This window comes from Nomascus leucogenys, chromosome 14 (assembly GCF_006542625.1).
Source record: "Nomascus leucogenys isolate Asia chromosome 14, Asia_NLE_v1, whole genome shotgun sequence".
In the NCBI taxonomy this organism is placed as follows: Eukaryota; Metazoa; Chordata; class Mammalia; order Primates; family Hylobatidae; genus Nomascus; species Nomascus leucogenys.
Window position 1 is genome coordinate 11,939,811 of NC_044394.1, and position 25,686 is coordinate 11,965,496.

The 25,686-nt window shown below is 47.9% G+C and overlaps 1 protein-coding gene and 1 long non-coding RNA gene across 2 annotated transcripts in view; both read right to left on the reverse strand.

Annotated features, from left to right (window-relative positions):
• The window catches only part of KCNK12 (potassium two pore domain channel subfamily K member 12), a 63,724-nt gene that overhangs the window by 20,050 nt on the left and 17,988 nt on the right, over positions 1 to 25,686 (reverse strand). The window lies entirely within an intron of this gene.
• LOC115838225 lies at positions 13,549 to 23,825 on the reverse strand. The gene is made up of 2 exons (XR_004033246.1): positions 22,744 to 23,825; positions 13,549 to 13,662 (listed from the first exon to the last, which is right to left on the reverse strand). It is a non-coding gene; the product is annotated as an uncharacterized LOC115838225 (long non-coding RNA).

Consider the following 25,686-nt stretch of genomic DNA (forward strand, 5'->3'; position numbering starts at 1 on the left):
AGATAAATCAGATGTAAATGGAATATTCCTTTAAGAATGCCATTCCTTTAAGAAATAATGTTAATAAGGTATTCCAGATGACCCTATTGGTTGGAATCTGTCCAACTACAAATATTTTGATTCAAATTTCCATTGACCTAAAATTTTGTGGTGGGCACTGCAGCTCTCTCCTTACCAATCATTCCCAACCTGTACTATATTGAGTAGCAGCCAGGCTACTTGGAGAACTGACCCAACTCCAGGAATGGGCTCTATTAGTCTAGGCCAATCAGGATAATCCAGTACCTTACCATGATTGGCTCAAGAATGGGTAGACCTAAGTCAATCAGTGCAGAGCATTTTCATGGCTACAGAGAAGCCATGGGAAGGCTGAGGCGTGGACTCAGTAGGCAGGGATGGAAAATGACTCAGAAATACTGGGCATGGCCCATGGCTCATTAGGGGTGCCGAGTAAAATACAGAACACCCAGTTAAATATGACTTGGGTAAACAAGAAATCATTTTTTAAGTATGTCCCAAATATTGCATGGGACATACTTATACTAAAATATAGTTGATTATCTGAAATCCAAATTTCACTGGGCATGCTCTCTTTTTATTTCCTAAACCTGGCAACCCTACTCATGACCCCACTTGTCAGCTTGGTACCTTCCTCTGAGAAGCTTCTCCCAATATCCCCATCTCATTTGATCCTTCCTGACTGGCCAGTGTTGGGATTAAGAGCCTCACTTTAATAATGAAGGAACCCAAGACTCACACAAGGCTGAGCCCTGCCCAGCTAGGCCAGCAGCCAGGCCTTCCCATGTCCCTCTCTCTCCGAACAGGGAGGAGTGGGAGATGTGGGGAGGGCTGTGGGATGGAGGGCGGGGCTGCCAACAGCCTGCTCTGTGGCTGGAACTGCGACGTCGCCTCTCTGGGAGTAGGAGGGGGCTTCTGGCCAGACTCAATGGGGGAGGACTGGACACTTGAGAGGCACTGGGCCAGAGACTTCCCTGGGACATGTGTCCCAGCCCTGGTACCTCAGGGCTGCACATGTCAGCCTTCTCCATGTCACACTGCTGGGGAGGACAACCGACCACCCTGGACAAGCCCTGAACCTTTTGGGAGAGCTGGTGCTAAAAGAATGGCTGGAGAAGTCATTAAAGTACTTACTGAGGACTGAAAGTGCAGAGAGTATAATAACCGCTGCTGTGTATCGAGCCTCACTATTTCCACGCACCGTGCCAAGTGCTGCATGTGTATCAATTCATTTAATCCTCACAACAACTGCATGAGGCTCCATGTTTTCATTGATTCCAAGTCACAGCTTTTTTCCTCTCATGTTAACATCTCTAAAATCATGTATCTTACAGTCAATGGCCTGATAGTTTATTTGGCAGTATTTTAAATTCTTAATGGTACATACCATGATTGTGTGTTCATAACCAATAGTGTCTTAGATTTGATGAACTACAGTGGAGATGATTATTGTCCCCAGTTGTGAGATTAGTAAACTGAGTTGCATTTAACAGGTAAAGACATTGAAGTTCAGTAACTTGCCCCAGATCACAAAGCAAGCACATGGCAGAGATTTGAAACTAGAGGAAGGAGCTTGCAATGTGATAAAGGAAAGCAGCAAATGTACAAGAGTTTGGAAGAAGGACAGGTAGATTGCTTTTGGCAAGAGCAGCAATTCTCAATTCTGGCTGCACAATGGAATCACCTGGGGAACTGAAAACAATCCCCAATCCCTGGGTGCATCCAGACCAGTTTAGGTCAACATCAGAGCTGAGGCCTTCCTGGTGGAATGATTAGGAAAGACATATGGAAGAAGAGATATTTGTGTTCAGTCTTAACAATTGGGTGGGGCCAGGCATGGTGGGGTGGCTCACACCTGTAATCCCAGCACCTTGGGAGGCTGAGGCGGATGGATTGCTTGAGCCCAGGAGTTCAAGACCAGCCTGGGCAACATAGTGGGACCCCATTTCTACAAATTTGAAAATCAGCTGGGTGTGGTGGCGTGTGCCTGTGGTCCTAGCTACTCAGGGGGCTGAAATGAGAAGATGGCTTGAGCCCTGGAGGTCAAGGCTGCAGTGAGCCATGACTGCACCCTTGCACTCCAGCCTGGGTGACAGGGCAAGACATTGTTTAAAAAAAAAAAAAAAAAAAAAAAAAGATTAGATGGGATTTCAAGAGATTGACAGGGAGCAGAGGCCTAAGTTTGGGAAAGGCATCTCCTGCTGGGAGAGTGCAGTGCCCAGGGCTACTGGGCAGGGTGAGGGGGTTCAGCCTGCTGGTGAAGCCTGGCCCATAGGAAATGTCCAGGGACTCTGGCTGATGGAGCAGGGGAATCTGTGGAAGAAGGCAAGGGACAATGCTGGTGAGGCAGGAGAACAGGGAGTTGGGGTAACCAAAAGTTAAGGCATAAGAACAGCGGGTGCAGCCAGTTCTAGGCAAGATTAGGCAGCACATAGGCCACATCCTCACTCCTGTGATAAGACAGAAGTTTCCACTTCAGCCTCTGATTGATTGTGGGCCAAGCTGTCACTTCAGCCTCTGATTGGTCACAGGCCAGTCTTTCATAGGGTGTAACTAACCCTAGGCCTCTAAAGGGCACCTAGGGGTGCTAGCAAATTCTTTTAGCTTTATAAAAACCCCGGGGAGAGGCGGAGGTTGCAGTGAGCTGGGATCACGTCACTGCACTCCAGCCTGGGTGACAGAGCGAGACTCCGTCTCAAAAAAAAAACCCAAAAAACAAAAAACAATATTCATTCATTCAAAAAACATTTATTTGCACACGATGTAGCAGGCTGTCATAGGCATTAGGGATACAGCTTTAAACAAAACAGACAACATTGACTATCCTGGAGCACACATTCTAGTAACAATAAGCAAACAAACAAATTTGTAAATAGCATGGGGAAAAAAAAACAACAAAAACCCTGGGGAGCATTGCAATAGAGAGGCTCCTGCGCCACCTGCTTGAGTCTGCTCCCACTTTGTGGAATGTACTTTTGCCTCAATAAATCTGTGCTTTCATTACTGTTTTTTTTTTTTTTTTTTTTTTTTTTTAAAGTTTATTCTTTGAGACAGGATCTTGCTCTGTCACCCCGGCTAGAGTGCAGTGGTATGATCTTGGTTCACTGCAACCTCTGCCCCCTGGGCTCAAGTGATCCTCCTGCCTCAGCCTCCAGAGTAGCTGGGACTACAGGCACCCACCACCACACCTGGCAACTGTTCTTTTGTTGCTTGGTCTTTCATTGCTTTATTCTTTTGTTAATTTGTAAGGTTTTTTCTGTTCTTTGTTTAACATGCCAAGAACCTGGACAACTCACAGTCAAGGCCTTCCATCTGGTAACATTGGGAGCACCTCCTAGCCACCTGGGACTCAGGTTGACCCTATAGGAGCTTTGTGAAGTGAGCATTGCCGGGCACTTTTAGGTGCCAGCATCCAAGCCTAGCACCTGGCATTGTGCCCTGCTCTGTAGAAACTTCTAGGCTCTGGTAAGCCTCATGCTCAGAAGACAAATTCAGCAAGTCTTCACTCCTGCAGGCTTGGGAAGGGCCTCCCTCGGAGAGCTGAGAGCAGAACTAGGAACAGGGACGGTAGTGTCAGGCTCTGGCGCCTCCACCTGCTAAGGAGGTGACATGGACACATTCCTTACCTTCTCGGACCCTCGCTTCTCCCTCTAAAAATGGCCCAATGCTCTACCTATTTATTTTTTATTTTTTTTGAGACAGTCTCACTCTTGTCGCCCAGGCTGGAGTGCAGTGGTGCAATCTTGGCTCACTGCAACCTCCACCTCCCAGGTTCAAGCCATTCTCTTGCCACAGCCTCCCAAGTAGCTGGGACTACAGGTGCGTGCCACCACATGTAGCTAATTTTTGTATCTTTAGTAGAGACGGGGTTTCACCATGTTGGCCAGGCTGGTCTCCAACTCCTGACCTCAGGTGATCTGCCCACCTTGGCCTCCCAAACTGCTGGGATTACATGAGTGCGCCACTGTGCCCAGCCCACTGCCCTACCTCTGAATGTCATTGTGAGGATTCAATGAGGATGTAGTTCCCACATGCATCCTACAGTGCCCGGGACATAGTAAGCTCCCCAAAAGCACCAAGCTTAGCTGGGAAGCACGATAGGTGAGACATGGACCTTATTTCACAGCAAAGTGGCCCAGGCGAGGCAGGCAAGGAATGGGCAAATCACGACATGACATATGGATTTCCAAGGCAGGGAGATGCCCCTATAGGCACACTCAAGCCTGGCTCTACCATTGACTTGCTGTTCTCCTACCTTGCTGGGCCTCCATCTCCTCACCTCTGGGCTCACTTCCTGCTTTGGCCCCTGCACTGGGTAGGAGGCCCAGCTAGAGGTTAGGCACCATCTTTTCCAGTCCCCAAAGTGAGAGTGTGTGTGTGTGGGAGGGATATTTTAAAATGTGGCTGTTGTGGAAAAGCCGAGACCGTGGGCTGCTCTATTTGTTGGCGCTTGCTGGTTTGTCTGATTTGCAGAGCTGGATGGACTGCTCCCTGAGGACAGAAGCTCTTGGTTTTCTTCCCTCCGAAGCCAGGTGTGGGGTGGGAGCATCCAGTGCACCCCTCTTGCATTGGGTGCGCAGTGATCCGGACAAAGAGGCTCCATGTCAGCCAGGCACAGAGAAAATGGCCCTCTGCCCCTGTTCTGCTTGCTTTTGTCTTGTTCTCTGGGGGCCTTTGAGGTGACTTTCTTCATTTGATGACAACAAGATGGGAGGTGGAGACAGCTAAGGTAGCAGGAGTAGGGGAGCTAGGGACAGAGGATGAACCCCACAGGTTCAGGCCAGTGAGTTCTAACATTAGAGAGGTTCTGGTTAACTGTGAGCAAATGCAAATGACTTCTTTGAATCGACTTTGTACCTCGGCGCAGCCTTCCTTGCTAGCGGGGCTGACTTCAACCACCCCCCACTCTGTGCTTTATCTCTGGGATTAAGGTTTTCTCTCCTCACCAGAAATCATTCAGCAAAACGAGTTATTAAAAGTCGGTTAACTACTCCTGCCTCCGGGTAGCTCCCGTTTAACAACCTCCCCTGGGGAGCAGCTGTCAAGTTCGGCCCCGAGCTGGCGGGAAGATGACTCATTTACATACAGCCCGTCTCCAGCCCCCCTCCCCAAGATCTGTCCCTGTCTCCCTGATGACTAATCCTTTCCAGGGATGAGATCACCGCCCCTTCTGCCCCCGCCCCCCAGAAAGAGCAGAGCCCTCATCTCAGCCCAGAATTTTGGGAGAAGACTAAATCCAAGACCAAGGGAGGCCTTTGATGGGACAAAGACGTGACTGATGAATCCGGAGTGAGGAGCAATGAGATGAAGAAAGCTCTGCCCACCTACCCCGTCCCTCACTCCTCCCACCCACCTCGGTGTTCATGTGGGGCTTGTGTGGGGAAGAGCTCCGGGGTCATACCACCTCTCAGAAGGGAGACAGACCAGCCGGCCGTGAGGAGGTGCTCGGAGCAGCAAGACAATGTCAATTCAATCACTTTACCTCAACTCCTCTATCACACAGGAGGAGATTTTAAAAGGAAGTCTCTGGTGGTTTGTAAAGCAACAAATCCTGCTTTCAAGTGGATAGTTCCAAGCCCTCCCAATGAATTCAGTTTTATACACCTGGAGAAGCACAGCCCCATCCTTTCCATGGAGCTACAAGCCACATCTGGGGGGGCTCAGTGCCCAGGCTGAGGGGGCACACAGAGCCCTCGGGGATGACTCAATGCACAGAGGCCACTCCTTAAGGGCCCGGCTCCCTCCAACTGAGGTGTCCCCATGCTTGGCCTTCCCACAGAAGCCAGCCTGGTTGGCTGCTTCAAAGGAGGAATAAAGATGAGGAGCCATGAGGAAAACAAACCCACACCTTTCAGCTGCAGCCAGGGAGGTGCTCTAGAGGCCCATGGGGAGCTGTGTGTCTGCTCTGCTAGCCCCTGACATGCACCTGCCCTATGGGCTGGTAAAGGGGCTGCCCACAGCACCTCAGCACAAGGGTCTCTCTCTCTTTTCATCCAGCCCAAAATGTCAAAGCACAAGGGTCTCTGTCAGGGCCTGGCTGTGGTCACTGGACTGCAGCTGAGGGGTAAGGCACACCCCTCCTCTAATGGGGGTGGGGCTGGAACTAACGGCACATTCCACTCTCAGCTGCCACAGACAGATGGGGAGGTTGATGGCCGGCACACAGGAAGTGAGGGATGTTGAGGACTGAATTTATGGAGCCCCTATTCCAGACCAAGCACTCTGCTGGTACTTTCACAGGTGTAATCCCTAGAGCAGCTCCTGGGGGAGGTGCCATTATGCAGGTGAGGAAACCAAGGCTCAGAGAAGTAAGGCAGCACACGTCCCAGCCCCATGCCAACAGCTCTTTCCACTCCACCTCTTGAGGCCTGACTCAGCCTTCGGTTCAGAGAATGCAACTGTGATTTTTCTCTGAGATGAGTATTCAATCATACCGCGCCAGGGTACTTGCTGTGGCCAAAACGCCTGCCCTGGATCTGTGGCATGACTTTGTGTCAGACCCTGTGTGATAGAAGGAGATGGAAGCTGAGGTTCAGAGACGTTAATGACCTTGAAGGTCAGGGTCACAGAAAATAACACAACCAGGATTGCAACTCAGTTCTGCCCAATTTCAAATCTACCTTCCTGCCACCTCCTTGCCTTGCCTATTGTCCCCCTCCCTTCATATGACCTGGGACCCAGACTCCCTGGTTTTCTGGAAATATTCTCTCTCCTTTTGGCTCATTCTGCACACTGTCCCAGTTGGTGGTATTGAGGCACAGCTCTGCCCAGATCACTCTCCGGCTCAGCTGCCCTGAGCTCCCCAGACCCACCTTTCAAGGTCAGGAATGACTTATTTCCTTTTCTCTTCACCTGTCTGAATCCTCTCCATCATCTGACAGCACTTTCAGCTCACCAGGCATTTAATTGTGTGCTGTCTTGTGACAGCCCCTGTCCTGACCATTGTCCCAGAGATTTAGCCCTTTGTGTTTTTCTATGTTAGCTTGCCAATGAGGACATGGCCCATGTCTTGGACTTCTTGCCACCCTCCAGAATGCAGGTCCTCAGGGAGCAGCTGCTAAATTCCCGACAGAACTGGCAGTTTGTCCAGTGATCACCAGCAGACACTGTACCAGAAACACGGTCTCCATCTTAGTTTCAGTTAACTCAACATGTTTTTGAGACCTGCTGTGTGCCAGGCATGAGGGCAGGGGAAGGAAGACTATGGTGAATAAGATTGCCCACAGACCTCCAGGAACACACCTGTAGTCAAACACAATTGAGCTTACTGGCTCACTGCAATGAGGAAGCTTGGCCACCATGGATTCTGGGGCATCTCAGTCACAGGGTATCAAAGAGGGCTAATTCTAGGAGTTGGGCTTGAGTTCTTGAGTTAGGTGATTTAGGGAGGGCTTAAGGAAGCAGGCTTTGCTCTGGATGGGATTCTGCCAAAGAGCGGGAGTACTTCTATGACTGGGCATCTTAATTCTTAGCTGGAAGATGGGAACGACATAGCAAGGCCAAGAAGCAGCAGTTGCTCATACTAACCATATGAGGGATGTTTGGTCTTTTTTGTGGTTTGGACGATGTTCTTGTTTTGGTCTGTGTTTGGACATGATTATGGGGTGAATGGTCTTGTTTTTCTCTCACTCCATCTTGGTCATAAGGCAGCCTTGCCTGATCAGGGGTTCTGGGAAATGCTTATGCTCCACGGCAGATCCTTCCAGCCCCACTGTGAGTGACAGGCCAGCTCTCGGCGCTCATTGGCTCCCTTCATTTTTCTCAAAATGCTGCTGTGCTCAGCAGCCCATAATAGCATTTTACTGGATGCCATTCATTATTTTTTGTAAATGAAATTCTTTCCAAGTATTCCAATTTACTTGGCTATGTATGTGCATGTGTGCACACACTTGTACTTAATTCCGTACATGGAGCACACTGCTCAGTTGTGAAAATATGGGTGACTTTCTTTTTTTTTTTGAAACGGCATGTTGCTCTGTCGCCCAGGCTGGAGTGCAGTGGTGCGATTTCAGCTCACTGCAACCTCTGCCTCTTGGGTTCAAGCGATTCTCCTGCCTCAGACTCCTGAGTAGCTGGGATTACAGAAGCCCACCACCATGCACAGCTAATTTTTATATTTTTAATAGAGACGGGGTTTCACCATGTTGGCCAGGATGGTCTCAATCTCTTGACCTCGTAATCCACCCCCCTCAGCCTCCCAAAGTGCTGGGATTAAAGGCGTGAGCCACCGCGCCCAGCTGTGATTTTCATTTTAAGTTTCTTCTATTTGCTTTTATAAATATTTCACATTTTCTGTGGTGCAAATGGGATAGTTGCTACTTTTGAAACCATAAGTTCACCCCCAACAAGCGCTGTTAAGTTTGTAAATAAAAATGAATAAGATATGATCCCTGTCCTCATACACAATGACCACAATGCCCTATGAAAATGACAGCGAGGGAGATGTCAGGGGATTCCAGGAAGCAGGAGAAGAGGTTTGGGAGGGTGTCCCAGAGCAGGTGCCATTGGAACTGAGTAGTGAAGATGCCTTAGCCAGGAGATGGAGGCAGTCAGGCACAAGGTCTGCAAGGTCCAGGTTGGCATTCAAGGGTTCAGGTGTCATGTGGATAAGACTTTCCAGGGAGCACGTGTGGTATGAGAACAAAGGCCCCTGAGGAACTCCAGTATCTAAAGAGCAGAAGAGGAGTCTATGAAGGAGACCACATTCATTCAACAAACATTTATTGAGGGCCTACTATGGCCAGGAACTGTGCTAGGCCCTTGGGATTCAACAGTGATCTAAACAGACAAAGTCCCCTACCCTTAAGAAGCTTACATTTCAGTATGGGAGACAGAATAATAAACCACAAACAATTATGCGGCCTGTGAGAAAGTGGCAAGTGCTACAAACAATAAAAAATAGAGCAGGCTAAGAGGGTGAGGAGTGTGCGGGCAGGGAGGAGGAAGGTCATGGTTTTAAGTGGGGTGGGTCCAGGGAGGCCTCATTAAGGAACGGATGTTTGATAAAGGACTAGGGTAAGAGTGTTTCAGGCTAGTCAACAGAACGAGCAAAGGCCCTGAGGCAGAGGGGCTGGAAACAGAGAAGAAAAGAGTGAAAGAGGACTGGGCATCGTGGCTTATGTCTGTAATCCCAGCACTTTGGGATGCTGAGACAGGTGGATCACTTGAGGTCAGGAGTTTGAGACCAGCCTGGCCAACATGGTGAAACCCCATCTCTACTAAAAATACAAAAATTAGCCAGGCGTGGTGGTGCATGCCTGTAATCCCAGTTACTTGGAAGGCTGAGGCAGGAGAATCATTTGAACCCAGGAGGCAAAGGTTGCAGTGAGCCCAGATTGCACCACTGCACTCTAGCCTGGGTGACAGACAAAACACTGGACAAAGAGATTAGCCAGCAAATGTCTCCTGCACACTTTCAGGGCAAAGTTTAGGTGATATAAATGTCCCTGAAATGAGAAAAACCATGACTTTCATTTGATTTTAATGTGAGGGAGAAACAGATAAACTAGTGGTTTTACAAAAAGAAAAAGAAATATAATATTCAAGTAGATTTCAAGCAACAGCAGATATGCTGAATATATTTGATAACTGTCTTCTTTTTCTCTGTCAGCAGAGTCTCATGCAATTTTAAAAGGAAATTAGATTAAACGAACACCCATCAACATCTTTAATAGCTGCAAGCAATGTGAAGCAAATTTTTTGTCTTATTTAATGTGGTCATCGCCATAACCCAGTAAAGACAATATCATCATTGCTCCCATTTTGTAGACAGGGAAACTGAATCCAGGATAAATAATGTAGCTTGCATGACATCAATCTTCCTCAAGTCTGAGCCAGAATTTATATCTCCAGTTTCTCAACCTCATCTCTCAAGCCTATAATCTTTCAGTTACAACAAGGGAAACACTTGAGGGTGTATCAGTTTGTGTTTTGTTCATAGTGTTTATATGCTTTCAATCAAGGACTGTTTATTAAAAATTTTTAGGAGGTGGTAGTCGAAATAAAAGTGTCTCTGGCTGCAGTACTGGGGACAGACTGCAGGGGTGAGTTCAGTGAGTCAAGTTCAGAGGCTGCGGATCAAACAGGTGGGGTGGCCCAGACCAGGGGAGTAGCCAAAAGGGGACTAAGGAAGGGAGGCCAAAGGGAGGCCACAAATGCAGGAGAAGATGAAGTTGCTGAAGCTAGAGGCTATTCAGGAAGGAAGGAATGATGGGGTACGGGGTCAGAAATTTCTAGAAGAATCTAGTAAGATGGAAACCTAAGAGTTCTACTGGGATTTGGCAACTGGGAGAAAGCTGGCTCTCTGCAGGAGAGAAGGAGGCACCACTGTGTGGATGCCAGACTGCAGAGGGCTGCAGAAGCAGCCAAAAGGGGAAGAAACGGACGCAGGTAGGGGAGGCTGCCGTTAAAGCCGCTTCCCAGGGAGGCCAAGGACATCCACAGCTGAAGTGCTCAGGACCATCCACAGCTGAAGTGCTCAGACACTGCGTTTTATCTCAGAGAGGCTGTGTGACTTGCCCATGTATGAGTACAGTGGCTAAATCACAAGCCCTGGAGTCAAGGGTTTAGGTTGATCCAGCCCCCACTACTCACTGGTGGCTGTCGGCAAGCTACTCGCTATGCCTCAGTTTCCCCATCTATCAAGTAGACAGCATTGCCTTACAGATGGTTGTGAGGATAAGAGGGGAGGGGACAGTTGGTGGATTTAGCAGAGTGTGTGGCACAGAGGAAACACTAAATATGCTTCTTCAGCTCCTTATTAAGGTTAGGCCTCCACAAAGGGTGGAGCAGGGAAGAGAAGGCCTCGCCAGGCAGACCTTTCTTGGAGAAGATACAAGCAATGGTGCTAAAGTTTCACAACAGTGTCAACCCCCTCCCTCACGTGTGTACTCACAGCTACTCACTTTCCTACTCTGTGTCAGCCATGAGGTGTAGTCACTGTGCCAGGGGGCTGAGTGTCCGGCCTGGGACGTGAGAGGGCATGGGCTCACCTGCTCAGGGTTTGAATGAGACCCCGGTAACCACAGCAGTAAAGACCCCTCAAATGCCATCTCTACATTAAAATGGGTGATCAGAAAATAGCAGGTGAACGATAGTGCCCTCACTGCCCACAGAAGTGCCTTCAGTCAGATTTAGTGCTCCATGTTCTGCCTTTCTGAAAGGACAGTGGAAGCATCCATTTGAAGACTCTTCCTGTGTCTTCTGCAAAACCAAAGAAAAACCATCACTGCCTATGTCTCTCTTTAAAGATCTGTTAGGCTAGGCACGGTGGCTCATGCCTGTCATTCCAGCACTTTGGGAGGCCAAGGCACGGGGATTGCTTGAGGCCAGGAGTTTGGGACCAGCCTGGGCAACATGGTGAGACTCCATCCCTAGAAACAAAAACAAACAAACAAACAAAAAGCAAGCTGGGCATGGTGGCTCACACCTGTAGTTCCAGCTACTCAGGAGGCTGAGGCAGGATTGTTTGAGCCCAAGAGGTCAAGGCTGGAGTGAGCTGTGATTCTACCACTGCACTCCAGCTTGGACAACAGAGTGAGACCCTGTCTGTACATGAATAAGTAAGATCCACCTGTGCAATTCCTTCCTCCTAGAATTCAGAATCTGAGGTGCTGGTTTCCTGAAGATGCTTGCGACTTGCTGCCTTTTATTGAACTCGGAGTGCCCTATTGCCCAGTTTGAGCGTTCCAATGGTAAGTGCGGAGCCACTGTGGCCATTCATTGCTGTAGAGCTGCGCCCCAGTACCTGATACATCCCTCACCCTTTTTCAATGGATTTTTAGCTTCCTTCATCCCTCCCTCTTTTCTTTCCCTTGTCCTCTTCCTGTCCACGGGAAGCCTGTTGGGAGCCTGCTATGGCAAGCGCTGTGCTAGGACACGGTCCTGCACTCTTAGAGTGTGTGGTTCAGTTATTCCAGTTTCAGCACTTACATTCATTCAAATGCTTTGTGGAAGCAAGCTGGCTTTTAGTCACCAGCAATAGCAATTTCTGAAAATCACCAAGCCACACCAAATATATGAAATATCTTTCTCTAAGGGGGTCTTTAAATTTTGGGCTGACTCTCCTCCCTCTAGGAATGTTCTGATGAGTTTCAGTCTGAAGGCAGGGAAATGGTCTCAGTGACCTCCTGGGCCCCTGTTCTGGGCTGAACTGTATGCCCCATAAATTCATATGTTGAGATCCTAACACTCCAGTACCTCAGAATGTTACTGCATTGGTAGAAAGGCTTTTTAAAAAAGGGAATCAAGGTAAAATGAGGCCACTGGGGTGAGCCCTAATCCAATATGGCTGGTGTCCTTACAGGAAGAGAGTATTAAGACACAGACATACACAAGGAAAACCACGTGAAGACACGGAGAAGGTGGTTGTCTGCAAGCCAAGGAGAGGGTCCTCAGAAGAAACCAACCCTGCCAGCCCCTTGATCTTAGACTTCTGGCCTCCAGAATTGTGAGAAAATACATTTCCATTGTTTAAGTCCCCCAGTCCATGGTACTTTGTTATGGCAGCCGGAGGAGAGTGGGGCTGCCTGCTTGCTTGGCTGCAGAAGCCCCACGTGGCTGCACCCTGCCTCATTCTGTTTTCTGTAACAGCAGCAGCAGCGGCAGCAGGGAGCCCAGGATGCAAAGCTTGGTTTCTGAGCCCTGATCAGGAGGCTGTGTTTATATTTATCCTGCTAACTGCAGGGGACTGTTTATTCCCAGAGAAATAACCTCCTGGGCAAGATAGGGGCAGCCAAGGAATCAGCTGCTTCCATCAGGCCTGCTGGGCTCCTCCAGGTTTTCATCATACCACTTCTGTCGAGGCTCTCTCTGACACAGCTCTCCTCACTCCACACCAGGCTTGGGCCCAGGGGCACAGCCTGGTCTTCCTGAGGATGCTCAGACGCAGAGACCAACTGCTCCTCACAAGCCCCCTGGCATGTGCACAGCTCAGGGACTGGAGCCTTTACAAACAAGTCACAGTCCTAGTCTGAGATTCAGTGCAACACTAGGCGCTTAGTAGATGCTCAATAAACAGAACAAGGATTTTTTTTTTAGTTTTAAAACATTAGTCTACCCATGCCTTGATAAACTGTAAAATGCCTCTGCCACCCATTCTCCCTTCTTGCTCCCTTTCATGGGAGCTCTGAGGGGAGGGTCTCTGGGGTGGATTCCAGCAACCCTGGGCCTGTTCTGGAGTCCTGCAGCCAGGTTGAGCTTTTAGAAGCCTATATTTCACCTGGGCCCTAGTTACACTACATAGATTTTTGTTTTATCAGAGAAATCACTGCCACACTGTGACCCTTAAGGTCCTCAGCAGGGATGGCGCGAGGTGAGAGTATCAAAGCCAGGTGAGAGCACTCAGATAGCTTCCGCCTTTGAGTGTGTGAGAAGCTCACTCATGCACAGCGACAAGCAAGAAAGACATGGGAAACTGACAGGTTTTCATCACTGGCTAGTGAAAACACATTTTATACTTCTGGGCCAACAAATACCTGGGTCAATTCACACATTGGCATGAGAATGAGTTCTTTTTCTTTTTATTTATTTAGAGATGGGGTCTCACTGTGTTGCCAAGCCTGGAGTGCAGTGGCTACTCACAGGCACAATCGTAACGCACTACAGCCTCAAACCTCTGAGCTCAAGAGATCCTCCCAGCTCAGCCTCCAAGTAGCTGGGACTATAGGTGTGCACTACTGTGCTTGGCCAACGTGTTTTTTTTAAAGGAATTTTTTGAGGTGGGAACTTTAATTTACTTGAGCAGATGTATCAACGTAGCTGTGAATAAGGAGCTACCAGGGCATTAGACTGCAGACTCTGACACAACCACCATCACCACAATAAATAGCAACAACCACCACCACAACAAGCACAGACACCTACATTTTTTTTTTAGCTCTGATTACTACACTGTGTTGCTTTCCTCACTGAGGCTTATGTGGGGTTTTCTGGTTTTAGAAATCATTTTCACACACGGTTTATTTACATTTCTTCACAACCACCTAGTGAGGTAAGCATTATCCTCGGTTTTTAGATGCACAATCTGAGGCTCAGAAAAGTGCAGTGTAACGTCACTTTGTGAATAAGTGATAGAGGTAATGTCAGAATTTGGGTCAGAGACTCCACAACGGCTGACCCTCCTTGCAGGTCTCCGAAGACACTGCATAAACCTGTGGGAAGCTCTGCTGTATTGATGGGTGCTCCTGTTCTGTGGCAGGACAACCTAGAAGGTGATAGGGGGTCTTCTCCAAAACATGTGCTCTGTTGGCTCTTTGGGAGAAAGGGCAGAGTGGGGATCAGGACGGTCATGCAGGCTGGCACTGCCCAGGGGCTGATCTTCCAGGAGCTGGGCTAGTAAGCTCGGGATGGGGGATGGGTCATTCCCTCCTTCTCCCCACTGTCACTATAATTCTGGAGATCTGTAAACGGATGTTTAACATGTTTAAAGTCTTTGTTTCCCATCCTTCTGCCAAGGATTGAGGCATCGCCCACCCAGCTTCAATCCTCATAGCTACTTCTGCCACTGATGGGAGGAGGATTGAGGTTCTTTCTACCAAGGAGCCAGGAGAATGGCTGTCACTGCTTCTGGAAGCAGGGACTCCCAGATGTGGGGTAAATACCCAGGGCCTGCCTTCTCTCCACTCTTGGTGGCTTCCAAAGGCCAACATTCTAGAAAGCCCACCACCCATGTCTCCTCTCTTTCTATTGGAGTGACTCTGCTGCTTCAGCAGGGAGTATTAAAAACAAAGACAGCCTTCCACCCTGACGTCAGACACACAGACACATGAGCACTAGCATCTTGTACTACCCTGTGCCCCCACTCCCCATCAGCATACACGTGGTGTTTCAGGGATAAAGGTACACCAAAGGAACCCTCCCATACAGGCTTGGTACAGTCTTAGCCTGTAACGCTTCCCTTTCGAAGAGCTGTCCCTCCAGCAAGGCCTCATAACCCAGGGAACCCCTGGCATCTCTGCCGAGGGCATAAACCATATTAGCTCTGAATTATAAAGAATGTTTACTGAGAACCACACTTGGGAAGACCTTTCTCTTTCAAACCCTTTCTTCCCAGGCCCCAGTGATGGCTTACACCATTGTTCCCGGCATTCCTACTGAAACACATTGGTCGTGTGTACTTTCCTGTCTAACTCATAGATTGCAAAAGCTATAATTTCATGGGATTTGTTTTAAGTGCCCTTTTCTGGCAGACGTAGGCTCAGTATGAGCACTCTGTAATTTTCCAGCCTCCTAAATGGCCCCCTGGCAGCTTACATACCGCATGGTGTAACCCACCCTTTTCCTATCCTGCAGACAGCCCAATTACTCACACAGTCTTCGCCAGGGCCCTCCTGGGTGGGTCCCCCAGGCTAGGTCCTGTGGGGGATGCAGTCACGCTTATAACAAACCATGGCACATCCTCTCCGAGGAATACTATGCATCCAACAAGAGGGATGCTTAGAAAGTTGATTTTGACATCACATACCAATACACAAAAACAAAACCCAAAATTCATCCAGAAAATAGACTCAAGGACAAAAAAATCTCTGGAGTACTATTTTAGTGGTGAAGCTAAAGGCTTTTTTTCCCTCTCACTTTTTTTGTGCTTCTCTTTTTCTCAAATGTTCTATAAGAAGTATCTATTATTCGAGTGAATTAAAGACCACTCGTTTTGTCATTATTTTTTAAAGGCAGAGTCTCACCGTCTGGGTGGGGAGGGAAGTCATACACAAGAGAGGAGATGGCAAGGTGCTAGGAGGTCAGATCATCACTGGCAGAAGGCAAATGGAGGAGGAGGCTCCATGAAGCCTGGACGATGAAAGTGGGCTCCGAAGAGGGAGTGGGCCTTAGATACATGAAGGGTAAAGGACAGGCAGGGATGCTCCAGGCAGGGAGAATGCCATGAATCAAGTTCAGGGTCTTGCTGATTAGTTTGGCTGGAGGAAAGGCTGCAGTGAGGGTAGCATTAGCCACACTCAGGCTTGGAAAGGCTGGGGACCACTGAAAAGCAAAGTAGCTTCCCCTGAAAGAAACCAGGGAGGCTGCTGCCAGAGAGTGGACCCTTTGAGAAGCCTAGATACAGATGGATGTCTTTTCCCAATTCAGTCATTTATAAGTAGCTCATATGTCTCTCAATTCCTCATCATTTGTGCAGCACCAACTTTGTGGGGAGTAGGGGGACTAGCTGTGGCGTCAGGGACACCTGGGCTAGAATCTCAGCTCTGTCACTTGCTGGCTCTTTGATCTGAGAAAGCCATTTAACCTCTTTTTGCCTCAGTTTCCTCATCTGTAAATGAGATGTGAACTGTGCTCACCTCCACAGGATGCTGATGAGGATTAAATGAAATGAAGTGTGTAAAATGCTCAGCATAGTGCTAATAGCATGACTACCTCAAAATGCAAGCCATTTGTGCTAACTGATGGACAGCAAGGAACAGAATTTCTAAAGAGAGTAGATAAGAAAAAAAATGGAGAAGAGGAGGTCGTGGAATATAAAGCCAAGACTGAATTGCACTTAACTTTTTTTTTTTTTTTTTTTCTCAAATAATTTGTTCAGGGCTGGGGCAGCCAGTATCATCTACATACTCTCTCACTCAGGGAGGAACCCACCTAACACTAAACTTCCAGAGAAAGAGGCAACTATGGACAGGGAAAAGCTGTAAATCAAGCAAGTGTCATAAGTTCTTCAGTAACACGCTCTCTCTTATTCAAAAACTTCCAGTGGCTTCCTAGGGTCTAGAACTGTGAGTCCCAATGATCAGGCTTGGAATCCTTTGGGAACTCTGCAGTTATTGCAAAGGCATATCAGTCTACTTGGTCACCAATTGTTGTTTGCAACCTTAACTTTCTCCTACATGGTTATGCTATTACTTTCCAAAAATATGTAAATGGTTTTCTGATGAAGATGCACTTAAAAGTGCTACTGAATTAATTCAGAGGACTTTGTGTGTCAATATGCCTTTTCCCTATTAATTAATGGATACTGAAAGTATATGTAACTTCCATCATATGGGTGCTGTGAAACTATTCCTCGCATTTAAAGCGATCCTCATGTTTAAAAAGTTGGAAGCAGTCTAAATGGCAAAACCCTGTCTCTAGGAAAACTACAAAAATTAGACAGGTGTGGTAGCGAGCACCTGTAATACCAGATACTGGGGAGGCTGAGGTGGGAGGATCTTTTGAGCCAGGGAGGTTGAGGCTGCAGTAAGCTGTGATCATGCCACTGCACTCCAGCCTGGGTGACAGAGGGAGACTCTCAGTGGAAAAAAAAATAATTGGGAGACTTCTGGTTCAAGATGATTACTTAATTACCTCAATTTATCTACTCTCCCTCTCAAGACTCTATTTAAATGATAGTAAAGGACATAAAGGTGTAAACTAGCAACAACACAGGGAATGGGCAGAGGGTTTACAGTGGAAGGGCCCGAGAATTTTCAACATGCTTGTGCAAGATGGACAGCTTGAGAGAGCTGTAACTGATGAAGGCAGGTGGAGAAACCCACAGCTCAGAGGGAGTACAGCTGAGAAGGGGAGGGAGGAGAACTGCCCCAAAGAACCCTGGAGAGACTTGGGTATGGGAAAGGCCATATAGATAATGGCTGGCTGCCCACCCTCTGCCCCAAAAAGAAAGCACACAGTCCACAAGCCCCGCCTATGCACACCGAGCTTCCAGTCCAATTTTCTATTTTTAATTCTTAAACGCTAGTGGACAGCCACAGTTCAGACATTTGAGGAAAGCCTGTAAGCCCTCTCTTGCATCTCCTCCTAGCTTAGCCTCCTTCATCTTCAAGGGCACTTCGGCTCAATCTTCAGATCTCTTCTGTTCTGCCTCCCAAGATCATGCCCTGGGACTCTATGGTTCTAACCTTGACAGCAATTGAAATTACTCTCATGAGGAGTTTTACAAAATGCTAATTCATAAGCCCCCACTTCCAGAGAGAATGATACAGTTGGTTAGGGCACACCCTGGGCATCAAGGCTTAAAAACTCCCAGGTAGCTTTAATATGCAGCCAGGGTTGAGAACCACTCTCCTAGGTGATCTTTTCTTTTTCTTTTTGCATCTGGGTCTGGCTGTATTTCCCAGGCTGGAGTGCAATGGCACGATCATAGCTCACTGCAACCTTGAATTCCTGGCCTCAAGTGATCCTCCTACCTCATCTTCCAGAGCCCCCTAGCTGATATTGGCAGGGCTTTATTTATTTTTGAGATGGAGTCTCATTCTGTCACCCAGGCTGGAGTGCAGTAGCATGATCTTGACTCACAGCAACCTCTGCCTCCCTGTTTCAAGCGAGTCTCCTGCCTCAGCCTCCCAAATAGCTGGGATTACAGGCATCTGCCACCATACTTGGTGAATTTTTATATTTTTGGTAGAGATGGGGTTTCACCGTGTTAGCCAGGCTGGTGTCAAACTCCTAACACGTATGAGTAGTTCTCACTCCTGGCTACATATTAGAGTTGATATGGCTATCATATTAGAGTTGATATCTACATATTACATATCATATAGAGTTGGCATCTACATATTAGAGTTGATATCTACATATTACATATCATATAGACTTGGCATCTACATATTAGAGTTGATATGGTTTGGATTTGTGTCCCTGCCCAAATCCCATGTTGAATTATAATCCCCAATGTTGGAGGAGGGGCCTGGTGGGAAGTGATTGGAACATGGGGGTGGATTTCCCCCTTGCTGTTCTCATGATGTGTCTGGAATTGGTGGGTTCTTGGTCTCACTGACTTCAAGAATGAAGCCGCGGACCCTCGCAGTGAGTGTTACAGCTCTTAAGGTGGCACGTCTGGAGTTGTTCATTCCTTCTGATGTTCTGATGTGTTCGGAGTTTCTTCCTTCTGGTGGGTTTGTGGTCTCGCTGGCTCAGGAGTGAAGCTGCAGACCTTCGCGGTGAGTGTGTCAGCTCTTAAGGCAGCGCATCTCGAGTTGTTCGTTCCTCCCGGTGGGCTTGTGGTCTTGCTGGCTTCAGGAGTGAAGCTGCAGACCTTCACAGTGAGTGTTACAGCTCATAAAAGCAGTGTGGACCCAAAGAGTGAGCAGTAGCAAGATTTATTGCAAAGAGCGAAAGAACAAAGCTTCCACGGTGTGGAAGGGGACCCGGGCGGGTTGCCACTGCTGGCTCGAGCAGCCTGCTTTTATTCTCTTATCTGGCCCCACCCACGTCCTGCTGATTGGTAGAACTGAGTGGTCTGTTTTGACAGGGTGCTGATTGGTGCGTTTACAATCCCTGAGCTAGACATAAAGGTTCTCCACGAACCCATGAGATCAGTTAGACAGAGTATCGACACAAAGGTTCTCCAAGGCCCCACCAGAGCAGCTAGATACAGAGTGTCAACTGGTGCACTCACAAACCCTGAGCTAGACACAGGGTGCTGATTGGTGTGTTTACAAACCTTGAGCTAGATACGGAGTGCCAATTGGTGTATTTACAATCCCTGAGCTAGACATAAAGGTTCTCCACGTCCCCACCAGACTCAGGAGCCCAGCTGGCTTCACCCAGTGGATCCCACACCAGGGCTGCAGGTGGCGCTGCCTGCCAGTCCCGCGCCATGCACTTGCACTCCTCAGCCCTTGGGTGAACGATGGGACTGGGCGCTGTGGAGCAGGGGGCGATGCTCATCGGGGAGGCTTGGGCTGCACAGGAGCCCACGGAGGTGGGGCAAGGCTCAGGCATGGCGGGCTGCAGTCCCGAGGCCTGCCCCACGGGAAGGCAGCTAAGGCCCGGCAAGAAATTGAGTGCAGTGTTGGTGGGCTGGCACTGCTGGGGGACCCAGTACACCCTCCACAGCCGCTGGCCCAGGTGCTAAGTCCCTCATTGCCCGGGGCCGGCAGGGCCGGCTGGCTGCTCCGAGTGTGGGGCCTGCCAAGCCCACGCCCACCCAGAACTCCAGCTGGCCCGCAAGCGCCGCGCGCAGCCCCAGTTCCTGCTCGCACCTCTCTCTCCACACCTCCCTGCAAGCTGAGGGAGCCGGCTCTGGCCTTGGCCAGCCCAGAAAGGGGCTCCCACGGTGCAGCAGTGGGCTGAAGGGCTCCTCAAGTGCCGCTAAAGTGGGAGCCCAGGCAGAGGAGGCGCCGAGAGCAAGCGAGGGCTGTGAGGACTGCCAGCACGCTGTCACCTCTCAATGATAGTAAGTTCTCATGAGATCTGGTTGTTTAAAAGTGTGTAGCACCTTCCCCGTTGCTCTCTTCCTCCTGCTCCAGCCATGAAGGACGTGTCTGCTTCCTCTTTGCCTTCTGACATGATTGTAAGTTCCCTGAGGCCTCTCCTGCCAAGCTTCCTGTAGCTTGCAGAACCGTGAGCCAATTAATCTTCTTTTCTTTATAAATTACCCACTCTCAGGTATCTTCTTCACTGATGATAACATTGCTTTAGCCAGGGTTAAGAACCAGTGGTCTATAGGCTGGCAAAATCTCAAACCAAACCTGTCCCTTGAGTTCTAGACTTGCCTATCCACTGTCTAACTGGCATCCGGCTTGGAAGTGGAAAAGTCATTTGAAAATTAACATTTCCAAAACGAAGCTCTTGATTCTCCCTCCCAACCAGCCCCTCCTTGATTCTACTTCAGCCTTTCCTATCTCAGTAAATGGCAAATCCATCCTTGCAGTTGCTAAGGGCAAAAGTCTTAGAGTCCTTTTTTATTCTTTTTCTTTCTCTCACACCCTACATCTGATCCAGGAACAAATCATGCCACCCTACTGTCAACACTTATCCAGATTCTACCCACTGACTTTTGCTTCAGGCCACGAGGGCGTAGCTGAATCGAGACTTCCCTCCCACCATAATCAACCAGGAAACAGGAAAAAGTCTATGAAATAATTATTTTCAGACATTGGAAAACAGGTAGTTCAGGATTATGGTCCCTGAGAGAAGGGAAACAAACAAGGTGACTGCTTCAAAAGTCCTAGTTTTTGCCTGGTGGCAGTTTTCAGACAGCCATGGGAATGGAGAGATCCAGACAGAGCCCAGAATTCTTGCTGAATTGAGGGGAGAAATTCAAGTTCAGGGAGGATAAATCAGCTGTCACTGCTTAACTGCTATAACTACTGTGGAGCACTGGAGAGGAAGGAACTATCAAGAAAAAGGACTCCAGAAATCTACTAGGGGTCCCTCTTTGTTATTCACCAAGGTCTGAATAACAATCTGTGCAGGTATAGGGTAAAACCTAGAAAAAAATAAGACCAAGAAAAACAACTTCCAGGAAATAACAATTTCCAGAGCCCTCACAAAGCCAGGAATCACCTGAGTTCCTATCAGTCAAAGGTGGAAAGGTTTCACTGAATCCACAAGGCATTCAGTAGAGACCCCAAAAAGGTTATTCTTTAATAGTGTGGCTCATCTAGTCCCAGAGAAAAGACTCCTTTAGACCTACCTTTAAAAAGCTTAAAAACAAGTCTGGAAAATATCAACTGATATATAAGGAACTGTCTGGCAGAACAAAGTCCAACCCTGCTTGAAAGAGTACAAAACAATCAAGCATCAACAATGTAAAATTCATAATGTTCTGATCTCTAATAAAAAATCAGATATGCAAAGAAGCAGGAAGATGTAACCCACAAATAAGAGAAAAATAGTCAATAGAATCAGACCCAGAAATGCCAGAGATTATGGAATTAGCAAAGGCATTTAAATACCTGTTAAAATATGTAAAATATGCTCAAGATTTAAAGGAGAAACATAATGATGAGAAAAATGGGAAAAAAATTTTTAAAACCAAGTAGAATTTCTGGAGATGAAAAATATAGGGGGCTGGGCGTGGTGGCTCAGGCCTGTAATCCCAGCACTTTGGGAGGCCAAGATGGGCAGATCACGAGGTCAGGAGTTCGAGACCAGCCTGGTCAACATGGTGAAACCCTGTCTCTACTAAAAATACAAAAATTAGCCAGGTGCAGTGGCAGGCGCCTGTAATCCTAGCTACTCAGGAGGCTGAGGCAGGAGAATTGCTTGAACCCGGGAGGCAGAGGTTGCAGTGAGCCGAGATCACATCACTGCACTCCAGCCTAGGTGACTGAGCAAGACTCCACTTCGGAAAAAAAAAAAAAAAAAAAAAATATAACGTCTGAAATGAAAAATTCACAGAATAGAGTTAACAACATACTAAAGACCGCTGAAAAAGGTTGAACTTGAAGACATAGCAATAGAACTATTCAAAATAAAGCACTGTAACCAAAAAAAGACTGAAAAGAGCCTCAGCTACCTGCAGAACAATGTAAATTAAGACTAACATATGTGCAGTTGGAGTTCAAAAAGAGAGGATAGAGTAGCAAAAATAATATTTGAAGCAATAATGTCAGTCTTTCCAAATTTGAGAAAATTCATAAACACACAGATCCAAGGAGCTCTATAAACACAAAGGAAACTACACAAAGGCACATCAAAATCAACTTGTTGAAAGTCAAGAATGAAGAGAAATCTTAACAGCAGCCAGAGAAAGGAGGCACAATTACTTACAGATAGAGAAAAATATTCACAGACTTCTGGTTTTGTTTTTTTTTTGAGATGGAGTCTTGCTCTGTCACCCAGGCTGGAGTGCGGTGGCATGATCTTGGCTCTCTGCAACCTTTGCCTCCTGGGTTCAAGTGATTCTCCTGCCTCAGCCTCCCGAGTAGCTGGGATTACAAGCGTGTACCACCATGCCCGGCTAATTTTTGTACTTTTAGTAGAGACAGGGTTTCACCGTGCTGGCCAGGCTGGTCTCAAATTCCTGACCTCAAGTGACCCACCCGCCTCGACCTCCCAAAGTGTTGGGATTACAGGTGTGAGCCACCACACCTGGCCACAGACTTCTTATCAGAAACTATGCAAGCCAGAAAACAATCTTTAAGGTGCTAAAAGAAACAGGAAAACAAAACAATGAAAAAAAACCCACACTTCAGTAAATATGCATTTCTTTTCTGAAAGATATAATCACTTCTCCCTGGCTCCACCAAACATGCCCTGGTCCAAATCATCATTATCTCTCACCTGGAATATTTCAAAAGCCTGCTAACGAGTCCCCACACTTCTATATTTCCCCCGTACAGTTGTTTTTGAACAGCAATGAGTGATCTTATAAATCAGATCATGTCAGGCCTCTTTTGTCTCCCCACTTTTTTTAACCTAAGTTTTGCCTCAGGATGTAATCATGCTTATTCTCAAAACCCTCCCGTGGCTCCCCATTTCACTCAGAGTAAAATCCAAAGGTCTTGCCATGGCCTGGAGACCCTGCATGACCTAGTCTGTGGCTACTGCTCTGACCTCACATTCTAACTCCCACTTGCCCCGCCTCCAAACACTATTCCAGACACACTGGCTTCCTTGCGTCTCCTCCAGCAAATCCTGCAAGCTCCTCCTAAGGGACCTTGGCGCTGGCTGGAGCCCTCTTCCTCCAGGCAGCCACGTGGCTCACTCCCTTACTTCATTCCAAGCCTCCACTCGAGTCACATCATCCAAGAGACCCTTTCAGACCACCCTACTTCCATCACTTTATGCTTACCCTGGTTTTGTTCTTTTTGCAGCATTTACCACCACCTGACATTTATTTGTATATTTATTGTCTATCTCCCCCAACTAGAATGTTAGCTCCATAAAGTAGGGACTTTGTCTACTTGTTCACTGCTGTATCCCTGGGGATTTTAAGTTGCTGGCAAATAGTGGGGCAGTCAAGAAGTATTTCTGAATAAATGGATCAATGGGGATCATGTTTTCTGGATGCCAAATTAGAATACAGGGCCTGCTAACTGTTCTGGAAAATATGACGTGTGAAATCAGTATTACCCCCTACCCCACACGGCACCATATTTTTCTGGAGCTCTCCAGTTCTAGACTCGTTGACACCTAAAAATATTTTGGTGCTAGTCCTGGGGAAGGCAGATTATTGGTTTAAGATTCAGTTCTAGCCACAGGCTGCACTGTGCATAAATCTAGGGGGCTACATGGAGTTCTGAATTACATGTGTCTCACTACAGCGGCATTACAGAGAAGGCCTGGAAACATTACAAGGGAGTAGAGCCAGGGCCTTGTAGATACTGGCTCATTCAATCCTGCAACCCAGAGGAGCTGGACCTCCTCCTGAAGGGCCTGCATCACCTCCTTCCTTCTTGTGCAGCCCTGGGGACTGGGGACGACGGGTGGCGGGGAGGCAGGGGAAGGTCAGGAACTGAGAGAGAATTTATCAGCATACTGGCTCCGAGTCTGCAGCTAGGATGCCCTTTAGCCATAAACAGCTATAAAAGAATAAGTTTTATGGAAAAACATTAAAAAAGAAATAAAGCAAGAACATAGATGGAAGTGAAGGGGACTCTAGGGACAAAAATGCTATGAATTAAGGTCATTGCTACACACCAACCTCTGCTGTACCCCCGCCCCCAGGTAGTGCCTTTCCCACCTGCAGGGCACAGGGGGCTGCCCTCAGCAATCTCTGACAAGTGAGGGGAAGGCTGCCCTCAGCAATCTCTGAGCAGTGAGGGGAGGGCTGCCCTGCTGAGCCCAGCTTTGGAGGAGGGGTATCCTCCTCCAGCCTCAGCCTGCTTCATTCCCCACTTCCTGGGTGGCTGCAGCATCTTCAACTGCCTTCCCCCCATTATGAGACATGCCCACAAATCTCCAGATGCATTGTTAGAAACCCTGGGGCCCTGTAGAGCATGGCGGCTCACGCCTGTAATCCCAACACTTTGGGAGGCTGAGGTGGGCAGATTACTTGAGGCCAGGAGTTCGAGACCAGCCTGGCCAACATGGTGAAACCCCATCTCTACTAAAAATACAAAAATTAGCTGGGCATAGTGGTGCATGTCTGTAATCCCAGCTACTCGGGAGGCTGAGGCACAAGAACCACTTGAACCCAGGAGGCAGAGGTTGCAGTGAGTGGGGATTGCACCACTGCGCTCTAGCCTGGATGATGCAGTGAGACTCTGGCTCCAAAAAAAAGGAAAGAAATCCCCAGGCCCATGGTCAGCCCCTTTGCCTAGATCTTCCTGTGTGGGCATGATATCAAGAAATAAGGGGGGAATGGACAGCAAGAAGACCCAAGATCAGCAGAGGTCATGTTGAGTCTTGTTGAGTGCCGATAACCAAATTCTGTCTTTGGCTCCTGAAAATATCTCTTACCCCTTTTCTTTTGCTCCTTTCCAAAGGCCACATGATCCCCCAGTTCCTATCCCTAGTCCCCTCTACCCAATTCATCCTGCCACAAATATTCAGCATCCTGGGCTGCCATATAAACAAATGAACAAACATTTACTGGTTCTCAGGCTATGCAAGGGTCCTCCCCACGACCCTGTGAGGTAGGCCTCATTGTGATAGTATATAGCTCTTCAGTCTAATGTGACAAATTCTGCTCTTTGTTTAAAGTGTGAACACCAGTAGCTATAAAATAAAATTATAACTCATAGATTATGAACCACTTAGAGCGCATAAAGAAACAATTCATGTTGGCAGTCCTCTTGAATAAGTTTGGAATCATATAGCAGTTCAGAGCTGAATATACAAACTAAGCACATATTCCTCAGTGATTTATCACTGATAGAGATATATAAGCTGGTTTTTTGGTGGGGGGGGGGACCCAGGATCTCGCTCTGTCACCCAGGCAGAAGTACAGTGGTAAGCTCTTGATAAAGTGAGAGGACAGTTGATGATGGGCTGATTTAATGTTTGAGGTGAACAGCCAAAACAAGGGACTTCACAATTATCTGGTTGTTT